A 20,870-nucleotide genomic window follows, 5' to 3' on the forward strand; every position below is an offset into this window, starting at 1 on the left:
TTGTATGTTCACACATATGCAGGCACGCACAAGCATGCGAAAGCGCGCACACACACACACACACACACACACACATACCATAAGTAAATTCAACAAAATTTTCTTTAAAAAGAAAGGGTTTACAGGGAAATATTTTCTCCCTTCAAATCAATGAAACATTTTTTTCTCCTCAGTTGTCTAGCTATCAAGCAAATAAATTGTTAGCACATGTCACCAATATCCATTTACAACATTTTCCATACAACTTCTGACGCTGACACCCCTGCCCCTACTGATGCTATATACATGGTTCATTTCCTTAGAAGACAGAGACTTGAGATAAATTCAGCCTCCAATTCATTCACAGTTGAGTGGATAAGAACAATCAGAAAAGCAAGAAACAAAAAAATAATGTGGTGTTGTTGAGTTGAGCATCAAGATGAAGTGGGCAAAGTCAAGACCTCACAGGAGGCATACAGACGAGGAGGTTTGTTGTGGATCTCAGGGGGCAGAGGACTAGAGTATGTATGCCAGGAATAAGCAGTAAAGCAGACCTGTGTGTGTGTGTATGTCTGTGTCTGTGTAAGCACATATATATATATATATATATATAACTGTATCTTTTAAAATATACATTTACAGTACCAGGAATCAAATTTCCATCCATGAGCATGTTAGGCTCTATCATGGAGTTCTATTTTCTTACACTTTCTCAGCTACATCTTACTATCCCATAAGCAAAGTTCAGAAAACATTTCTGCTTTTCCAATCACAGACCAGCAGGGAATGAGAATGGTTGTCATGTTGTATAAGTAAAAATATCAAAAGGAAGGGATAGTAATATGGTAATACCATCATTGGAAAAGATGGTGACTGGCTAAGCCCCTGTCAGAGTCTCAGCACATGCCAAGACAGTCTTGTGAGCAGTGGAAAGTGGGGAACCACTCATTTTAACTCTGAAAGTCTTCTGTACTTGCATTCTCCCCATACGTTTCCCTGGTCCAGTTCAATCCAGGAGAGAAGCAGACATTTACAAGAGGCTGCTGAACAAACAGGGACTACCCAGTTTCAGTACAGACCATATTAAATGAGAGAACAAATTCAAACACACAGGGCCGACAATACCGCGGGATGCAAATCAGCCTGCTTTATGTTATCATGCTGAAAGACTAATATGACCCATTCATCAGGAAACAAAGGCTAGGGTAAGTGAGCAAACCAGGAGCCCTTAGATATTCTAACCTTTCAGGAAAGAGTTACATATGTCAACATTGACTCTGGACAGCCGCTTGCTACTCAAAGAAAGAGTCACTTTACTCCCACTAAAGTAGAACATCTGTTTCTGTATGTTTGGAATCTTGCTTGATATAAAGGAAAAATTTTGCTACTTTTGATAAATAAAGGGTATCTACGCACATGTACACTTATAAAATAAAAATAGCATATTCATTTTTTGGCATGCCAGATAAGACTCTTTAGGCTGAGATAAAAATGCAAAGAGATTTGTTAGCTTGTATAAGTAAGATGGGGCTGGATCTAGCAGTGACCTAACTGCGAGCTCAAATTATGTTAGCAGGCCATTCTTTTCTCTTTTCCAGATCTCCCTTCCATGCTGCCTTCTCCCTTGTGCCATTCAAAATGACTTTGACAGGACTGGTGAGGTGGTCCAGTCACAGAAGTGTTAGCCTGTGAGAATCTGGGTTTAGTCACATTAGTGAGCTCCAGATTTAGTGAATGACACTGCCTAGTGCTTTCGTGTGTGTGTGTGGTGTGTGTGTGTAGACGTGAAGAGTGGTTAAGAAGCACACACACTGTCAGCCTGTAGCCTGAAAACGCATGTACACAGACCTGCTTGCACAAAAAGCAAAAAGAAAAAGAAAAAACAGACAGACTTAAAAAGCACATATCATTCATCAATGGAAACACATTGTTTCTGAGAATTTACCTTATACCTATAGACTTTTGAAACCGCTCTTGATTTGAATAGCTTGCAACATTTGTTGCCCCTCATGTCTTGAACTGTCATCGGTATATATGAATGTATATGGAACACTGGTATAATGTCGACTTGATGATGAAGACTCGTTGACTTACGATTTTCAACAGAATAACCATGCACACACATCTGCATAGCTTACTTCATATTTGTGATGTATGACATACAGTTCTGACGGCATTTAAAGTCTCAGCTTGCCCTGCCAATGTGCTCCGGACCATCCTCTGTTGCATACTATTGTCCCACCCTACCCATCTTGCCGCTGACTTAGTTTTAATCCCTTATTCACTTTGATTTTCCAGAATTTATTCTCACCTGGAAGGGCTCATTGTAACAGTATTGCATGAGTCCTTGATATTGATATTGTTCCAGATGTTCTTGCAATCTGCAGTCAGTTTTTGTGAATTTGAAAGCCTTAGCTCAGGCAGTCTTCTAATATAGCTTAATAATACTGTTCAATTATATTCTGGAGTAATACACTGCTGTTGGAGATTTTGAAGGAATATAATTTTAATTTCCATATTAACCAGATTATTGCTTTGAAAGTGCTATCAAGATGTAAAAAGAAAAAATATAAGCAATGTGTGTCATTCATTGGATGGTTTAGAAAATAAGGGACTTGAGAGTGTTCTTCTCCAAATGAGACATTTCTATCACACCCCCTCTTTCCAAGCTTAATGGGTCACCCCAGGAGAGGGAGTGGAGAGATTCCTAAGCTAGAGGCATGGAACACTACAGAAAACCCATGGTAGACTACATAAAACAAGAAGATTGTAGCACATATGAACTCCCAGAGGCAAGCACAAGATGTGTACAGAATCAAGCCAGACAAAGTCCAAGCATGAAAATAGGATTTGGACATGATATATCACCACAAGATGAATTGCTGTTGGTAACTGAAGGCTGTGTGGATAAGGAGAGTCTGTTTTCTCCAGGGATGTGTACCCAAGAGGCTACCTGGGCTCCAGTAGATGGCCTTATACACAAGTACATATTGACAGTACAAAGTGGACTTGGTGTATTTAAGAAAAAAAACATATGAATAAAAGTGGGGGCATAGGGGAGGAGTTGGGGGGAGTATGGGTGGCCCTGATCAAAGCATTGCATGTATACATAAAATCTTAAATATTCAACATTTGAAAATACAGAGATCAAAAAAACCAAGAAATTTTCTAAATAGTGTAAAACAGAGAAAGGAAATTTATTCAATATGTCTATATGGGTAAGAGGGACACCGATCAAGTGATACCCTGACACGGGAGTAGGGTCTAAACAGAAGCTAAGACACACGTGATCCCAGCTCACTATTGTCTGAACTCTAAGACTCTTCTGGAAGGTCATTGACCATTTGTAAATCTTTCTCCACAGGACAAGATCTTCATTTACCTATAGAGTCCTGCTCTGACTGTAGATTTCTTCTCTGCCTGTTGATTTGATTCCTCCTCTGCTGGTAGATTCCTTCTCTGGCTATAGAGTTTTCCTCTGGCTAGACTGTCCTCCTCTGGCTAGACTGTCCTCCTCTGGCTAGACTGTCCTCCTCTGGCTAGACTGTCCTCCTCTGGCTAGACTGTCCTCCTCTGGCTAGACTGTCCTCCTCTGGCTAGACTGTCCTCCTCTGGCTAGACTGTCCTCCTCTGGCTAGGCTGCCCTCCTATGGCTAGACTGTTCTCCTGTGGCTGCCCTCAAGGCTTTCGTCTTAGCTTCTCCCAACCAAAGATTCCCAAGGAAATTATAGTTTCTTGGGTTCCATTGTTTCCATGTTTTGATAGCCAATGAAAAGGGAACAAGTGTCTCTAAATTGTACCCATTCCTGCAAGCAGGCCAGGTACTTTAGCACTCAGTTTTATGGTGTAATACGCCTGTGTCTGAAACAAATGGGATAAACAGAAAACAAGTAGGTTTCTGGGTTAGAACACATTCAGCTGGTGTCAGGTTTCCACGCTTAAGAACCTTTTCTTCATAATCTCTTGGTTTAGAATTACTTTAGGAAGGGCTGGCACAAGCAACTCCATCTTTTTAGTCTGAAACAGTCTCAGAAGCCTAGGCTGACCACAACTTAGTTCTGTTCAACAATTCGATAAGTTCTACATAATTTCTAGTCAAATCCCACCAATAAGCTGATCCTGAAACTTCCATAAGAGATCAACAGACCAAGAAATTTTATTTTTAGCTAGGTAGCATCTTCACCATATAAGACCCATTAGAAAGATGTAGTAACTAAGAATGTGGTCCTGGTACAGGAACAGATGAATAGATCAACTAACTAGTACACAGAACTTAGAAACAGTATCACATACCTGAACGTTTGAACCCTAAGTTATAATTATTTCCTGGAACTTTGTTTTAGAATCTGAAATCAATATTTTTCAGGGCTCAGCTTTCACTGTTCTCAGATCTGAGCTTGGATCATAACAGTTGTTCTTATGGAGTTAGTTTGTGGTCTTGCCTTCACAGATACAAAAATAACAAACTTTGGGGTCCAATTTTTAGACAGCCTCTTCTTTAACTATATACTAGGATAGAGTGGGTAAAAATGACAAAGCAGATAGGAAATGCCAATTGCAGAGCTATATTTTTGCCAACAACTGATTGTGAGAGATGTCTCTACTGTCAGTTAAGTACAAAATACAACAATGGGAACAAAGGCACTGCAAAAACACACATCTCCTACCTCTTTAAAATAGATTAATAATAATAATAGTTGCTGGATCCTGTTCTGTGATTCAGAATCATACTATTTATAGTAGCCAAATATAAATAGAGTAACATAGGCAGGTGCAATTACTATCCTTATATTATGGTGAGGCAGTTAGGTTTAGAGAGGATAAAGATGAGCTGGATGGTAAGATGGAGCCCAAACATGCATCTATGTCTATGAAACGGCAAATCCTATGCTGGGTTCCTTACCACTCTCTCTAGCTCTCTGTGAAATGTTTCCATTGCCCTGAACTGACACCTTGTCAGCCTTCAGAGTACAGAGCAGACAATGAATTCATGAAAAGCAACCACGCATGTTTTCTTTAAACAAATTTTTGGGTGAAACCAGCTTTACTTTTAGGGTGGGAAATTAATTTTTTAGCAAGAAATGTGCAGATGAGGAGGAGGCACTTTCAGGAAACAAACTGATTTTGAAAGTGTGCAAACATGGAGAGCATTGTCTCCTGAAACAGGAGTAACAGCGCCCTGTGTATGGACTTGGCCCTGCATTGTTGACACACGAAGAAGCTCTTTTTAATTAACTGGCTAGGAACTTAATATCTTCACATATGCAAGGCAAGTCGACTAGCCCAGGCAACCAGATACAGCAAGCTTTGTCTATTAGTTCTGCTGCTGTGGCTTACCAGGCAGTCTCCTAAGTCAAGGGTTTTAAGGCCTAGATCTTAAGTAATGGTTTTGTACTCAAGTGTTCCTTGGGAAAATTAGGATATGCTGAGCACTGGCAAAAAGTACAAAGTGACCTAACAAATTAAAAATCGACAATAAGAAGAATAAACCAAAGGAAGGCAGATTAAAATATTCAAAAGATTAATTTGCAGAACAGCATGTGACTCTCACTGAATGAGAGATCTTTGGAGCTTTGGCAAAGTTTGAAACTGGAATTAAGCATACCATCCGCAAACACTATCTGCTTTTGCATAGCTTGTTCCTAAGCCATGTCTAAAAGTCAGAAACATGTGTTTTGTTACCTTGGGTCATATTTTAAAGGCATATTTTCCATCTTAAGGTTGTATTTGTGCACCTCTTGAACAGTCACCTTAACACAATTAAGAAGAATTATCCTGAAAATACAGCATTATGTCAGGAAACTTAGCATTTGTATTACTTAATTCATAACTTTACTGTGGGAGATTTCTAGAAACAATAAGAGATTTATATGAAGACCTGTGAATAAGACTGTTTATTGAAGGTTTGTTATCCAAATATTCAATACAGCTACAAGATAGAAGATCAGGCCCTTTAAAAGGATATATAATCAGACATCAAAATGCACATGGCATGATATTAATGATTCATGAGGCACATTTGATGCAATCCAATTCTACTTTTGCAAAGTGAAATTGCAGGAATGCAGTAATATGTTCTTAGAAAAATAAAACTTTAACTCATTTCTAAATAACAATTACTAGGAATTTTGTCTTTTTATATTTTTATACTTTTTGCTACTCAGTCATAAAATAAGCATGAATGAATATGTAGTAGAAGAATGTTGTCTTGAAACTGTCTTTTATTCAAAATACATCTAGCCTAGCAAATAGCCAAGCTAATTAGCCACCCCACCCAGTGTGTTTAATTATGACTGGTTCTATGAGCACAGGTAGGTTGTTTACTAGAACATGGACAACTTACCAGTGGCTACATCACTGAAGAAAGTTACACCCCCCCACACACAGTCCTTCCTCTGTAAATATTCATTAGATAGTTGACTAGTGATTTTTATTAATAACTTTAATTCTATTATTCAACCATATTTTGGCTGGAAAGGAAGTTGAATTTAACACGATTTCCTTTGACAATTTCATTCATATATATATATGATATATATTATAATAAAATATATATATTTATATGCAAAATGTAGTATGATCATGGTCACCCACCGTTACCCTACCTTATTCCTGTTTCACTTTCTACCTAATTCCCTCCCTACTTTCTTGTCTTTTGTTGTTTCTGACCCACTGAATTTAATTAAGATTGTTTGTATGACATGGGTAGGTTATTCCTAGAACATAGACAAAGTGCCAATATGGCCTCAGGAAGGGTAGAGCCTTTGAGCTCCTCTCTGACCCATGATGGATACTGAAGGAACCAATCGTGCACAGGTATCCACAGCTGCTACGTGTTTATGATTGCAGCAGCCATGTTATATCCAGAAGACAGAGTATAGTAGCACTTCTCTGCAGTTCTCTCCTACAATATTCCCTGAGCCTTGGCGTGCGAGGAGTATTGGTGTAGATTTTCTATTTAGGCCAAACACTTAACAGTCATTTATTCTCAGCACTTTGACCAGTTATGAATCTCTGCATTAACCATTGCCCATTGCAGAAAGATGTGTCTCTGCCCAAGGCCAGGAGAAGCACTGGTCTATGAGTATGAACATGAATATTTAAAGGTAGTTTGACTTTGTCTGTCTAATGAATTTTAAATGTTATTTTAATTAATTAATGGAGAATTGCATAAAGGGTGTTTTGATCATATTCACTCTCTCATCTCCTAACTACCTTTCAGATCTACCCCCACTTCCCTTACCTACCTAACTTCAAATTCTATTTTTCCTTGTGTTAATCAACTCCTTTTAAGTATAAAGCCTTGCTAACCTGGAGTGTGGTCAACCTACCAGGGCCCACACTCAAAGAGAGAACTTTCTCTCCCTCTGCCAGCAGCTAGCAAACACCAACAGCTCCTTAGTTAAGGGTAGGATTTCATGACCACGTTCTCACCTCCACACCAGGATTTTTTCAGGTCTTTTGCATGTTGTACCAACCACTGGAGGTTCTTATGTATAAATGCTTTGTTGTGTCCCAATAACAGTTTCCTTTAAGTCACATATCACACCTGGCTCTTATAGTTTTTCTGCCTCCTTTCCCACAAAGATCCCCAAACTTTGGGAGGAAGGATTTTGGCATATAAGTCCCATTTAAGGATGCGCACTTCCCAGTCTCTTATCCCCTGCACATTCACAAGTCATGGAACTCTGTGCTAATTGCCATCTTCTCTGATGAGGGTTGAGAAGTGCACTGATCTATGGGTACAGCAACAAATCATTAGGAATTTTAAATTCACGATACATATTCAAATCAGCTTTGATAATAAATTCATTCAGCTCATATTTCCTCACCAACAATCCTCGACTTTCTGCTCTTTTACCCGTTAGCTTGAGTAGTTAAATGAAAGACCCACATTTGTAGGTAAGGTTAATTTTGTGTATTGGCACTACCGGGTTAAGTGGTAGCTGGCAAAGTATTATTTCTCAGTACGCTCATGAGAGTGTTTCCAAAGAAGGTGAAGTCAGTGGACTGCATGGAAATGGTGGCTCTCAACATGAGCAGGCATCATCCAGTGGCTAGAACCCGAGAGGATCAAAAGTGGCCAAAGGGCAAATCTGGGTCTCTATTGGAGGTATTATAGATCTATTTTTCTCCTTCCCTCAGAGACAGTAAGAGGACTCTGGGCTCTCTGATCTTTTGATTCTAAAATTTACACCAGTGTGCCCCTTTTCCAAGATTCTTGGGCCTTTAGCCTTTGACTGAGAGTCACACTTTTGGCCTTCAAGGTTCTGAGACCTTAAGACCTGGGCAGGCTCCATGTACGTTTCCCTGGTTCATTAACTTCCAGGTGGTCTATTGTGGTGCTTACAGGAGGCAGCTTCCACAATAATCACACCTTCCTTTCTCGATCTCTCTATCAGCTATCTATCTATCTATCTATCTATCTATCTATCTATAAATATTGGTTCTGTCTTTCTGGAGGACCCAAATAAATGTTTAGCTTCAAAGCTAAAGTCTAAACCTAAATCATATACCATTCATGTGACACTTGTATTTGAGTTGACAATCTTTTCATCTTTTCTGATTTGCCTTTATTGTCTATGATCTTAGTCGATATTACTATAGTGAAGCACTATAGACTGATAGCTTATAAGGGATGGAAATTTTTTCTTATACTTCTGGGAGCCGGAAGTCCAAGATCATGTGAAGAGTGTATTCACAACTTGTTGAGTGCTCCCTCTGAGTGATAGACCACCACATTCTCTCTGTGTCCTCATATGATGTGAAAAGATCAAGGGAATGTTTTGTGTCTCTTTTATAGAGGCTCTTATCTCACCCATAAGAACCAATCCCTCATGACCAAATAACATGCCAAAGTCCCCTCCTCTTAATCTTGTTTTATTGCAAGTTCAGCACTTAATTTTTAATACATCTCAACCATATACATGCTTTACAAAGCTTGGCTTCTTTCCTTGAGTGCCCTTTATGTGTCCAGCCACTATGCTAAGTGACAGAAACACATTAGTAACCTTTACTAATCATATCCCTTAGCTGATAAGCTTTTGCTGAAATGGTGGCTTGGCAACTTTATGTATTGTATAATAAAATAAAAATAATTCAATAGTGACTTAAAATTAATAAAATAGTAAAATTAATAAAATAATAAAATATCTTGTGTTCAAAAAAACCCATGGGGTAAGAAGGGGAGTTAGCACTAGTGTCCTTGTAAAATGACAAAGCCAAGGTGAATATTTTCAGATTTGTTCCAAGGGTCCATAGAAGCTGAAACTTGCCAGGGCGTGGACCAGAGAAATGTCAAAGAGAAAGGAAAGCAGGCACAAGCATCTAATATGGGAAAATCATCCATACCCAATGCCCAAATCCTTCAGTCTGCTTGGTTTTCCTAGACCTATATAAGCTACAGAAAGCTACAACAACTCTGCCTGGATATTTTCCCTTACCATTCTGCCAGGCAAGATCACCTTTCACACTCACCTTCAAAATGCACCTTTTCAGTGGCCTGTTCTGGGAAGACCATCCTCACACTGTAACCAAGCCGGAGAACTGGGCAACCTTCAAAAGCAAAGACTGTGACTGCTCAGACAGGCTTCTGATGTCATGTCTTCTTTTTGGTAGCCATGGCAAACACTTCCAAAAGCATTAAATAAATGTGTATGGATAATCCTTTTAATGTTAAATCTTGATAACTCTTCAGAAAAATACATCTTTATTTGTAAATGCCACCAATATTCTGAAAGTTGGTTAACTAAAATGGAAAAGAAGATCACATAAAGCAAACTCTACAAGACTGGTTGTATCCATGTGTATCTTTCCACAAGTGGCCAGTGTGGACTGTCTGACTAGTGGCTATCACTGTGGGAATGCGTGGTGTGCACTGTTACCAGAAACCAAGACTGGGGACCATCTATGGGGTTATCTGGTCTGACCAGCACATTCTCATGGTTTTTCTTTTGATGGGTAAAGTAGCAATCTCTGTATCCCCTGTGGCTTTCAAATTCTGAAGACATGGAGGCAGGCTAGCAAATAAAAGGAGTACTAATTTGGTCATATATAAAAAACAAGAAATTCCCATCCATGTCCATCTAAGACCTGAAGATGCACAAAGCTAAAAACCAGGCAGATGGTGACCAGGCTAACCTTGGACGTTTCTTGCTTAATTTGACTATTTAAACTTTTTAATTGGGTTCTTTTCTGTTATATACCTTTAAAAATATAGACTATTTTTAGACAAAATAAATAACATATTTTATGAGCAGGTGGAGAGCTAAAAAATTCCAGTCACCAGGTGTCATACTATCAAGCAGCACACCAGGTGTAAAAAGTAGAAAAATAGTCTTGGAGAGTATCTGGGGAGAATTCCAAGAAAGGTCAGACAGTCATTACCCTAACCCTGGCAACTATTTTGCTTCACAACTTAACTGCAAAGAAATCACAACTGCTAGAAAGGTGTATGCTAATTATGAACACCTCCAAATTCACAAGAAATACTCAGCAGTGGGAGCCTGGTTTCAGAGTCACCTGCTCAGGGCCAATATACTCAGCCTCAGAGCTAGTCCAGGCTTCACCCACCTGGGGACATCCTGCCCACTCTCTAGTCTCTTATACAAAGCCATCAATCCCAGGAAGCTGTCTCTTGCTCAAGCAAAACAGACAAACGTTTTCATTTGCTAATGTTTTGCAGGGTTCTGAGGTACCAGAGCTATAAAAGTGGATATTGACCTTATGATGGTTAATAAAAAAAATACCCTAACATTCAAAAAGTGTGGATTGAGCCAGACATGGTGATACCTGTGATTAATCCCAAGAAGTCAGGAAACAGAGACAGGTGGAGTTCTGAGAGTTTGAGGCCAGCCTGATCGATGAAGTGAAACTTTGTCTAAAAAGAAAAAAAGTGTGGATTGAATTGATAAAGTACTTAGTGAAGGCCAGACACTCTTCTATGGACACAAACTATTGTGGATGGAGGTCATAGCAAAATACTGAGAAAAAAATCAGAGGTAGTACATATATGTGAATGCATTCGTGTGCATACATATGTGTCTACACACATACACAAACACATATGTAGTCTTCCCCAGTATTATCAAGAAACAGGTTCCAGGACCCCAAAGGAGATACTAAAACCCAAAAATTCTCAAGCCTTTTTTATGAAATAATGCAGTACTTGCATACAACCTATGGGAAATTTACCACATGCTTTACATCATGTCTAATTTTTTTCTGAGGTGAGTAAAAGCTCATTTTTCTATTGTCTTCTTAACAAAACCAGGCTGAATGGTATTACTTGGCCCTTTCTCTTCTTGTCACCTCCAGTTCAAAATGCTCACATCTCATGGTAGTCAGCATTCCCTAGGGCTGCAGTTGGGCTCTACACACTGAATCCTCAGCATAATCTTCTCTGTAGTTTTAGCCTTTTGCAGAAAATGGACAAAATGTGCCTGCCCACCATAGCCACACTGTTTTCCGCCATAACCCTTCTTTTCTTGTACATTCAAAGTCCTTGAAGTTACTGTAATTTGTCATTGTGTAGAGATAGTGCTTGCCACATTTCTTGTAGAAAGTCCAGCAGATCTTAGGAACATTCACCATGTTTCCAGGAACCATTTGAGCACAGAAAGAAAAGGTGGAGCCACCAATGGAAGTGTATATGGGGTCATGTCTAAATTATGAATATTACCTAATGCGAAAGCTGTGTACACAGTTATTGTATTGTTTATGGAATAATGACAAGAGAAAGTATGTCTACATGTTTGGCACCAATATTATGTTTTTTTCTAAAACGCTGCTTGGTTTAATCAACAGGTATGGAGTCCATGCATATAAAGGACTCACTGTGTGTATCTGTGTTTAAGTACATCTATCTATCTACACATAAACATTGTGTATATATGTGAATTTATGTAAACTATGTTTATGAATATATGTAAACCATAAATACACATGAAGTACCATTATTGTTTATAAATATATCAAAATGGATAATAAAGTAGAATACATAACATCTCCCTAGTAATTTACAAGCTGAAAAGAATTTGACATGAGTATCTTATTTGATGCTTTAACAAAAACTCAAGGGAGCTGGGTGGTGATGGTGCACGCCTTTAATCCCAGCAGTAGGGATGCAGAGGCAGGTGGATCTCTGTGAGGCCAGCCTGGTCTGCAAAGCTACACAGAGCAACCCTGTCTCAAAAAAAATTCAAGGGACAGAAAGGATGGTTAATTTTAATGGCAAACTTTTACACATGATAAAACCTATGAGTAAGCGAGTGTGGTTAGGTGAGTAACCACATGGTCCAGGGCAGAGGTTCCCTTTATGGAGAGGCAGGGAATCCAGGTGAGAAGGGAGGATGGAGAGGACACCAAGTCTATCTGAGTTTTCCCATCCCTTTATTTAAACAACACACAAGGCAGAAAGAGCAAATTCTAAATGTCAATTAATTATATATAATCAATGCGCAGTTGTTCTTCCAGCAGAGTCTGCCTTGGGGCATCTCAACTCATTCTTTTCAAAACAACGTGGCAGAAAGGAGCCAAGCCCCTCTTGAATCACAGCCCTTGTCATTCTCACTACAAAGCAAACATTACAAGTGACCATAGAGGCAGAGGCACTGCTCTGTTTCTAATTGGCATCTGATAAGCTATTCTTTCGTGTCTCTCCTCTAACAATTTTCCTCCATCTTGCTCTGTCTCTGTAGACCTAGAATGAAGTCATCCTGCGTCTATAATTGTTAGAGCATGTTGTCAGCATGTGCTCTGCCACTATTAGATTGTGACCATCCTGAAGGCAGGGACCCTGTCTGAGCCACCCTGCATCTCTGTAGACAAGCATCAGGTCTGGCTAGTAGGTGAGTAATGCTTGTGTTGTGGACGCAGAATGAACATCCACCCGGCAAGTGCTCCCACACGTGTAGGGATTTACTCCAAAGCGTTGTCAGCAAGCCCTGCTTTGTTCTGCCTTGCTTTCCTTGGCAAGCTACTTCTTTATTTAGAATCAAGAGGGGGGAAAGAGAAAGAATAAATTTTTCTTGAAAACTTCCAGATTAAGTTCACAATCTCTTCAAGCATGGCTCCTTGAATTACGAGTTCCCCTAAACTTATAAGCAATGCTTGGTTGCATTCTACCTCAAGAAAAATGAGCACTAGGTATTGATTTTTTTCCCTCTGAGTCAAAGAGAGTGCAGGTGTTTAAGCATTTATGAAATTGATTGACTTCCCTCCAGCAGCAATTGATAATAAATTTAAGCTGTGGAGTGAGGCTATAAAGGTTTGATTATATTAACAATGCCAATAGTTATGGGTTCATAAATCTTAAGAGAAAGGATGCATATGTCACACAGAAAGCATGAAAACGTTGTTCTTTTAGCATGGATAACTCTCTATTGTGTGGAGACCCGGTTGATCAGCTATTCCATTATTTGAATAAGTATCTGATGTCTTGTTTTCTTTCAAGGAGGCAGGTGCAGGATGAAATAGGAAGCCTGCCAGGAAAGATGATAAATTACCACTTGGTGCTGGCGACCAGGGGTGTGGAAATGCAGGGCTGCTGGGGAGAAGGGAGGGGTAACCAGAAATAAGGAGGGAAGACTCCCAGCTATATTCAGAGGTATTTCCTTCGGTTGTGCATTGTCCTCGTGGTACTTTAAGGGTTCATGTTCATTTTCGTAACCTGCAGAACGAAGAACTGTTGAAAACAACCATGCACTAGCTACAGATTATATTACAGCTGCTGAGGTCAGAAGAAAATTCAGAGTTGAGGGAGAGCTTGACAGAGGAATCAAAATGATCTAAGTAGACAAATGACGTAAGGCAAAGTGGACTGTGCAGCCCCAGTCGTGATGAGCACCTGGGTCACATCCGCAGGAGGCACTCAGCCCCCACCAACTGCATTGAATAGGGGTGCGCCCCACATATTGTGTTTCCATAATTTTGAAGAATAAAATATGCTAACAATAATCACCTTAACAGGGATCACAAGTCAATTTGGAAATCGGTCTTTCCTGTTGAGAGCTCGTGCATGTGGGTCACATTTTGCATTACAAGGTTAGAAGTTACCGCTTCACGATCATGCAAGGATGCTGGTAGGATCACCGTTGGCAATGGCTACTCTTCACATATTTAATTCGGCAAGAATTCGTTGAGCACCTAAGCTGTATTTTACACTCAGCCGCATGCTGAGGACAAAACCTAGACTGGAGTTCATGGGCGAAAGAAGGAGAGGCAAGGTAGCTACGCCAGCCCGTGACAAAGATGCATCTATGGCAGGAAGCGTGTGGAAGCCGCAGCCCAGGTCCCTGGGAGTGGTGACATCTGAGGTGGCAACGGGCAGAGGTGACACAGTCAAGAAACTCAAAGAGAGACAGCTAGAGATGTGGATATGAATAGAAGTTCTTCCCAACCCCCAGACTGTGTTTCTGGAACTCGGGATGGATGGTGAGTGGGAGAATATGACACTACAAAAGCTCTTGGCGCCGGGCTGTTGGTGGAGCAGCCTTTAATCCCAGCGCTCGGGAAGGCAGAGGCAGGCGGATCTCTGTGAGTTCGAGGCCAGCCTGTTCTACAAAGCGAGTTCCAGGACAGCCTCCAAAGCAATACAGAGAAACCCTGTCTTGAAAAAAAAAAAAAAAAAGCTTACAGCACAAAAGATACTGGACTCAGACTAAAGAGTTTGCAAGTTATTCTATTGTTAATAGGAAGTCCCTGAAGTATTTTGAGCAGGAAATTTGCATTTAGCAGTATTTATAACACAACACACAACAATGGCTTTGAAGAATACAACAATGGCTTTGAGAACATTACAAAGGAAAAGGCTGTCTATTGTTCCAGAAAAGTCACTCTGAGATGGGTTCTTGAGGGTCCTTAGGAGTTCATCAGTCACAAGGGGCTGGGAATAAAGAAAAGGAAGAAAGTGGGGGATAAAGAGAGAGGTGGAGGGAAAAGTCAGAATGGAAGGGTCAGGGTGAGAAAGGAGGACAAAGCTCACTGGGGAAGCGCAGCTAAGGAAAACCGCAGATAGATTCAATACTGGCTTATTCATTTTCTAGATATTTAGAAATGTCTAGGCATTTAAATGAGGGAGAAATAAAAAATGGGTCAGAATGATAAACAAGGAGATGTAATGGGTTCAAGAAAAGGGCGTGTTCTCTAGCTTTGGTTACAGCATCAGGGTTGCATGATTTTGGCCATTTCCCCAAGCAAGGTCAGGAAGAATACTGAAACACAGGACACAGAGAAGAGTCCAGAAGTTAAACTTGGTTATTTGCTTTCCCAGTAACAATGTAGTAATTCTGGAAAGGTTCTGTAGGTGTTTTCACAATCCAAAATGGGGAGATAGCATCTCAGTGTGTTCTGAGACGCTGTGTGGCGTCTGTGAGCCAGAGAGGCCCTATTAAAAGTGGGACCCTGGGACGATGCATCTCCCCTGAAGCTGATGCCGCCACACACACACCGTCTGCTCCGAGTGAGTGACCAGTTTCCATACACGCCACGGACAATAGCAATCAGATGACACACAGTGACACTGGACTGGTCTCTGGGAAGATGTGGCCGTCAGATACCATTACCATGCTCACTGAGCTTGCTCTTTGCATATCTGTTTGCCTGCACCACAAGCGGTGCACGAACAGCAGCTCTGACACAAGTGAGAGAGTCGTGCGGGCACAGGGTCCTGAAGCTGGACCCCGCAGGAAGGCCAGCAGCAATCTCCTCCACCTTAGTTTATTCAGCTGTAAAATGGAGACAAAGGCACTCATCTCACAAGGAGCACCTGGGGCTGTGGCCAAGGCTTACAAAGTGCTAGGAAAACAAAAGTTCTAGAACAATGACAAATCTGGAATACTCGAAGAATAAGACTAAGTACACACAGACGTGGACACACACACACACACACACACACACACACATTCACACACCCACATACAACACGAAAATAGAAGGGAGGAAGAGAGGATCAGCAGGAGTGAAAATGGAGACAAAAGAATGTTATGTGAGGTGAATATGATCAAAATTGCATTCTGCACAATGAATGAAAATGCCATAATGAAATCCACTATTCTCGTGCGTGTGTGTGTGTGTGTGCGCGCGTGCGTGTGGACGCCCATGCTAATAAAGTTCACTATACCAAGGACATCTACTATTGGAGGATTCAGTTACATGGGGCCTGCTAATGACTGTCACTCAACTGCTGTGGCTGGTGCTTATTTTCAATCGTCAGCTTTGTTTCCCATGCCCTTAATAATAATCTCAAAAGTAATTGCACTATTTAACAGTGGCCATGCTCAGCTGTAATGGAGATTTATACCCTTAGTTGCTAGAGGACACACCCAGGCCATGTGATTGCAGTTCTTCCACTAAATCTGCCACCGTAGGCACTTTATTTCTTTGTCATATTTCTTCATCTATGATATGGAAGATTCATAGCCTTTAATTTCCTGGTTAGACCTTTACCAAGTATATTAATAGTCAAGATCCTATATGTGAAGATCCAAGAAGTGAGAATATGGCAGTAGAATGGAAACAGAATGACTAAATTATCTTTTAAAGCACTGCTTGAGCTATGGTGGTTCAGCAGTTAGGAGCACTGGATGCTCTTCCAGAGGACCTGGGCTTGTTTCCCAGCACCCACCTGGTAGCTCGCATCTGTCCATCCAGTCTTAGGGGATCTAATGCTCTCTCCCAGCCTCTGTGGGCTCTGCAGGTATGTGGTGCAAGCAGAGCACCCATACACTAAAATAAAAACAGATGTCAAGATATCTTTTAAAGTACTGCTATGGCGCAAAAGAAAACAAAATTTTTAAATATGGTAATGCCACTTCTAGGACTTTAGCCTTCATAGAGTGTGTCATTAAAGGAAACACAGAATCCCTTTGCATAGTGATAATGCTTAAACAATGACAATACTGTATGTGGTGGTTTGAAAGAAAATGACCCCCATGGACTCAGAGAATGGCACTATTAGGAGGTGTGGCCTTGCAAAAGGAGGTGTGGTCTTGTAGGAGGAAGTGCACCATTGAGGGTAGGCTGGCTTTGAGGTCTCAGATACTGAAGCCTGGCCAGTGTGCCATTCTTTTCCTGCTACCTGTGGATCTAGATAGCACTCTCAGCTACCTCTGCCTGTAAGCCACCATGCTTCTACCATGATGACAATGGACTAAACCTCTGAACTGTAAGACAGCCCCAATTAAATGTTTTCTTCATAAGCATTTCCATAGTCATGGTGTCTCTTCGCAGCAACAGAATCCTAACTAAGATAATATACTGGGAAGCTTTCTGCGACTGTGGCAAATATCAGTTATAACCAGCACATAAAGATAAAAGTTTTCTTTTGTCTTGTGACTTTGAGGGTTTCAGCCCATTTGCCTTTGCGCTTGTGGTAAGGCAGCACTTTGGGGGAGGGCCTTGTGAGGAGGAAAGTCCTCCATTTCAGAACAGGGAACCAAGAGAGTTAGGTGATAGGGGAGAATAATATTAGGGCTCCACAATACCTTTTGAAGGTACCTCCTCTAAAACACCCTAAAGCTTATGCTTCTTAAATGTTCTAGCACCTCCCCAAAACCACACAAGCGAGAGAGGAGGACCTCAGTGCCTAAGGCAGACCCAGTGACAGCACCAAGTTCCTACTACATGCCAGACACTGGCTAAATCTTCTAACTTTCACCAAAGTTCTAGTGAGCAAACCATCCCAAAGAAATTTCACACCCCAATAAAGATCATTTGGCCTACTCATTATATAACAGTTACCCATACCCAGAAGCCAAGACTATGACAACTATGAGGTCATTACCCTGATGAGAAGAAGTTCTGGAGACTTGTCTTCTGTTAATACACTGCAAGTGAGGATGAGTCTGGTTTCTAATATACCACCACAGACAAAGAATTACGGTGACCTTCTGCTTATCATAAACGACGAGCTCATAAAAAATAGTACAAGATCAAGACCAGGTGGGATGTTAAATTTGAATCTACAGAAAACTTAGAGAGCAGGGAGCTCAACAGCTCTCCCTGACCTAGTAGAAAACTTGGTCCTAGGAAGGGCAAGTGACCCAAGCCCATAGGGCACACAGCTAGTTAAATATCAAGGTCATCTGAGATACTCACGACTCCTGACTAACATGGGACCTGCATCTGTCTCAGTTCATCACCCAATCATGTGTTCTCAGTATTTGGCCAGACTTTTTGCTTCCCATAAATCCTTCTGGTCACACAGAATCAAAAGCTTCCTCACGTGTCCTAGTTTATTTTTACAGCAGCTGTGTGTTCCCTTCAGACTTGGAATATTTTCACATAGGTTGTTTTCTTCCAACTTCTTCACCATGGTATGTATCTGTTGGGACATTAGTCATTCCTTCTATGCTGGGGTGACTCAGTTTGGGACCATATGCAATAACCTAGATCCTCCAGTGACTCATAGGGAAATGACTGGGAGCCAAGACCATTTGATAAGGGAAAGAGGGAGCACTCTCTTTCAATTGGGGTCATCACATATATGTGTGTTTTTTAAGTCATATAACCGTAGAGTAATATAAACAGCAAAAGTTACACACAGCATTGGATATTGGGTTATAGTCTATCTGCTATAATGGAAAGTATGTTTCCGGACTGTGGAGGACATGATCTAAGAAGCTCCACCACCAGCTGTCATCCTGAGGCATCACTTCAGTCCCTCAGCCTGTTTGTTCATCCATAAAAAGAAGGTTCTGACTTCTTGAACTTCCAATCTTGTGGCTTAAGTTTGTCAAGTTGGATACATAATAGGTAGATCACTTATCACTGGTCATTTCAGCTATAAAAATCCAAAGCCAAAAAGGGGGCAGAAAGAGCATTTTAATAGCCCCAAGTCCAAGGTCAAAGAACACCCTCCTAAGAGTGGCCTTCTGAGTTTCCTGTGATGGCACTGTGACATCAACCCAGACACAAAACCTTCAACCTACAATTTGTTCTGCCTGCAAGATGTGCTGGAGCAACGGTTGTGCAGAATTTATGGGAGTGGCCAACCAATGACTGGTCTAATTTGAGGCCCACATCTCAGAAAAGGAGTCCATGCCTGGATAATGGGGAATCAGATGCTGAATAGCCCGCAAACCTGTGATAGAATCAAGCATCACTGACCCAAAATAAATGCATGAGTAAACAAACAAACAAACAAATAAATGACTTCTAATGTTTGGCTGTATTCATAGATCATTATCTAGTCCACACATCATTAGAGAGGCCACATCAGGCAGCTGGTGGAACAGAGGCAGAGATCCACAGCCGAACATTAGGCAGAGAAAAAGCCTCCATTGGAGGTCTTCCCAGGAAGAGGCAGAGGAGGAATTGTGGGAGCCAAAGGGGTCAAAGACACAGGGAGAGCACGGTCCCAGAGAATCAACAAAGCAGGGTTCGCGGGGCACACAGAGACTGAAGCAGCAATCACAGAGCCTGCCTGGGTCTTTGCTAGATCCTCTCCATGTATGTTATGGTTGTTGGCTTGGTGTTTCGTAGGAACTCCTGACAGTGGGAGTGGGGCTGTCTCTGACTCTTTTTTCTGCTCTTGGGACCCTTTTCCTCCTACTGGGTTCCTTCACCCAGCCTTGCTATGAGAGCTTGTGCCTGGTCTTATTGTACCATGTTGTGCTGTGTTCAGTCAATGTCCCAGAAGGTCTGATCTTTTCTTGGGAGCAAATAGGCAGGTGAAGTGGACCTGGGGGAGAGGGAGCAACTGGGAGAGATGGAGGGAGGGGAAGCTGTGGTTGGGATGTATTGTATGAAAGAAGAATGAATATTTAAAAAAAATAGGGAGTGGCCTTTTGGCCTATGCTGCTTCTACAGCAATGGTTTTTCAACCTGTGGGTTAACATATATCAGATATCCTGCATAGCAGATATTTACATTAATATTCATAAAGGGTCACAGCATCAGGAAGGTTGAGAAACTAGTCTACAGGATCTGTTTTCTCCTTAGAATGGTGGTACAAAGTTAAGGAGGGTTTATTGGGCCTGAAACCACATGAAGTGTTTTATTGTATATTCATTTATTTAATCCTCACAAGAGGCTAAAGGTTAGACACTCTCAGTAACATTATTTTTCAGATAGGGATTTGGAGGGGCTAAGTAGTATACCCAAGGCTGCACAGCAGCCAAGTTGGCAGAGTGAAATCCAAACTCAGATATGTTTGCAGCCTATACTCTTGAACAAATACCCAGCACTCCTGCCCTTCCTAGATGAGATGTGGACCTCTTTCTATCTTAAAAGAAACCCACCTTTCTGGGCTGTAATGAGAACTAAATGTGTATGATACTTGATTTGTTCAGAAGGCTTTGTCATCTTTTCTCTATCGCATAGAGGTCTGGTCTGAGCTGACAACCCTAGGCTTCTTGTCATGGATAATTCGTTCTTCATTTGTGACCCAGTCTCACTGCAGCTCATTTGGGAAGCTGGTTTAGAAGTTTTTGGTATGTTCTGTTTTTCTGACGGATACAGCACCTATGTGTGTATGTGTACTGTGTATGTGTGTGTGTGTGTATGTGTATGTGTGTATGTGTGTGCATGTGTGTGCATGTGTGCGTGTGTGTACTGTGTGTGCATGTGTGTGTGTATGTGAGTGTGTGTGTACTGTGTGTATGTGTGTGTATGTGGGTGTATGTATGTGTGCTGTGTGTGTATGTGTGCTATGTGTGTATGTGTGTGTTTATATGTGTGTTTATATGTATGTATGTGTGTATGTGAGTGTATGTATGTGTATGTGTACTGTGTGTATGTGTGTATATGTGTGTATGTGTGTATATGTGTGTATGTGTGTATATGTGCATGCATGTGTGTATGTGTACTGTGTGTTTGTGTGTGTATGTATGTGTGTGTATGTGCATGTGTGTGTGTGTGTGTGTGTGTGTGTGTGTGTGTTTGTCCTCTAG

Source organism: Mesocricetus auratus, unplaced genomic scaffold (assembly GCF_017639785.1).
Source record: "Mesocricetus auratus isolate SY011 unplaced genomic scaffold, BCM_Maur_2.0 Super-Scaffold_100011, whole genome shotgun sequence".
Taxonomy (NCBI): domain Eukaryota; kingdom Metazoa; phylum Chordata; class Mammalia; order Rodentia; family Cricetidae; genus Mesocricetus; species Mesocricetus auratus.